Raw genomic sequence first — 2,620 nt, forward strand, 5'->3', positions numbered from 1 at the left:
GGGACCCACGGAGTGAGCGGCAGGTATAGCATGTCACTTCCTCCGTCGCGTGCTATTCCTGGAGCGCACACGTCGCGAATAGATGGACGGAGAGAGAGAGATGAAAAAAAATAATAATAAAAGAGGACCAAAGCTCACTTTCAAAACAAAATTTTAAAAAGTAACTCACGACTGCTGACGTCGATAATCCATTTGAACTGAATTAGACGTCTGTCGCTGTCAATGGTGGCAAGTTTTTAAATGAGATGTATAGAATGCAACTAAAAGCAGGTTGAAATGGAATCTTGTTTATTTGGAGTGCAAATATACGTATAATATCACACAAAAGAATACAGTTCACATACAATTAAGGATGGGAACTTCTAGATAGCTCACAATATGATTTGCGATACAAGGCTCACGATATGACTATACAACGATTATCGATACATGGATCAGGAAATCATTCTACGATACTCTAAAATATAAGTAACTAGAAATTGCATTTTCTGGAGAAATTATGATGGGGCTTTGCTATGGTAGATACAGATCTATCAGGTCACCTTCTGTTAATTTGGAGACATTTCAGGGACACGTCCAGTTGATATCAGGTCACTTTCTGTTGATTTGGGCACACAGTTTTTTTTGCCACTGAAAATGAATGGGAAATTTGGACGTACATTGCCATCAATGGCATTACATATACAGTGTATCACAAAAGTGGGTACACCAGTCGCATTTCAGCAGACAATTAAGTATATCTTTTCATGGGACAACATTGACAAAATGACATTTTGACACAATGAAAAGTAGTCTGTGTGCAGCTTATATAATACAGTTAATATATTTTCCCCTCAAAATAACTCAAAATATACACTCACCGGCCAATTTATTAGGTACACCATGCTAGTAACGGGTTGGACCCCCTTTTGCCTTCAGAACTGCCTCAATTCTTCGTGGCATAGATTCAACAAGGTGCTGGAAGCACTCCTCAGAGAGTTTGGTTCATATTGACATGATGGCATCACACAGTTGGTGCAGATTTGTCGGCTGCACATCCATGATGCGAATCTCCCGTTCCACCACATCCCAAAGATGCTCTATTGGATTGAGATCTGGTGATTGTGGAGGCCATTTGAGTACAGTGAACTCATTGTCATGTTCAAGAAACCAGTCTGAGATGATTCCAGCTTTATGACATGGCGCATTATCCTGCTGAAAGTAGCCATCAGAAGTTGGGTACATTGTGGTCATAAAGGGATGGACATGGTCAGCAACAATACTCAGGTAGGCTGTGGCGTTCCAACTATGCTCAATTGGTACTAAGGGGCCCAAAGAGTACCATGAAAATATTCCCCACACCATTACACCACCACCAGCCTGAACCGTTGATACAAGGCAGGATGGATCCATGCTTTCATGTTGTTGACGCCAAATTCTGACCCTACCATCCGAATGTCGCAGTAGAAATCGAGACTCATCAGACCAGGCAACGTTTTTCCAATCTTCTATTGTCCAATTTCGATGAGCTTGTGCAAATTGTAGCCTCAGTTTCCTGTTCTTAGCTGAAAGGAGTGGCACCCGGCGTGGTCTTCTGCTGCTGTAGCCCATCTGCCTCAAAGTTTGACATACTGTGCGTTCAGAGATGCTCTTCTGCCTACCTTGGTTGTAACGGGTGGTTATTTGAGTCACTGTTGCCTTTCTATCAGCTCGAACCCGTCTGGCCATTCTCCTCTGACCTCTGGCATCAACAAGGCATTTCCGCCCACAGAAGTGCCGCTCACTGGATATTTTTTCTTTTTCGGACCATTCTCTGTAAACCGTAGGATGGTTGTGCGTGAAAATCCCAGTAGATCAACAGTTTCTGAAATACTCAGACCAGCCCTTCTGGCACCAACAACCATGCCACGTTCAAAGTCACTCAAATCACCTTTTTTCCCCATACTGATGATCGGTTTGAACTGCAGGAGATTGTCTTAAACCATGTCTACATGCCTAAGTACACTGAGTTGCCGCCATGTGATTGGCTGATTAGAAATTAAGTGTTAACGAGCAGTTGGACAGGTATCTAATAAAGTGGCCGGTGAGTGTAGCCATTAATATCTAAACCCCTGGCAACAAAAGTGAGTACACCCCTTAAAAACTACGTATATCCCTAAATGTCCAAATTGAGTACTGCTTGTCATTTTCCTTCCAAAATGTTATGTGATGCGTTACAGGAGTGCTGTCAGCATTGCTGCAGAGATTGAAGAGGTGGGGGGTCAGTCTATTAGTGCTCAGACCATACACCGTACTCTACATCAAATTTGTGTGCATGGAAGGCACCCCAGGTGGAAGCCTCTTCTGAAGACAGTACACAAGAAAGCCTGCAAACAGTTTGCTGAAGACATGTCAACAAAGCACATGGATTACTGGAACCATGTCCTATGGGCTGAAGAGACAGGCGGGCTTTCTTGTGTACAGTATTCAGAAGAGGCTTCCTCCTGGGGCGACAGCCATGCACACCAATTTGATGTAGAGTGCGGCAAATGGTCTGAGCACTAACAGGCTGACCCCCCACCTCTTCAATCTCTGCAGCAATGCTGACAGCACTCCTGTAACGAGTCACAATACATTTTAAGGTGTGAACTCACTTTTGTTG

Source organism: Corythoichthys intestinalis, chromosome 21 (assembly GCF_030265065.1).
Source record: "Corythoichthys intestinalis isolate RoL2023-P3 chromosome 21, ASM3026506v1, whole genome shotgun sequence".
Taxonomy (NCBI): Eukaryota; Metazoa; Chordata; class Actinopteri; order Syngnathiformes; family Syngnathidae; genus Corythoichthys; species Corythoichthys intestinalis.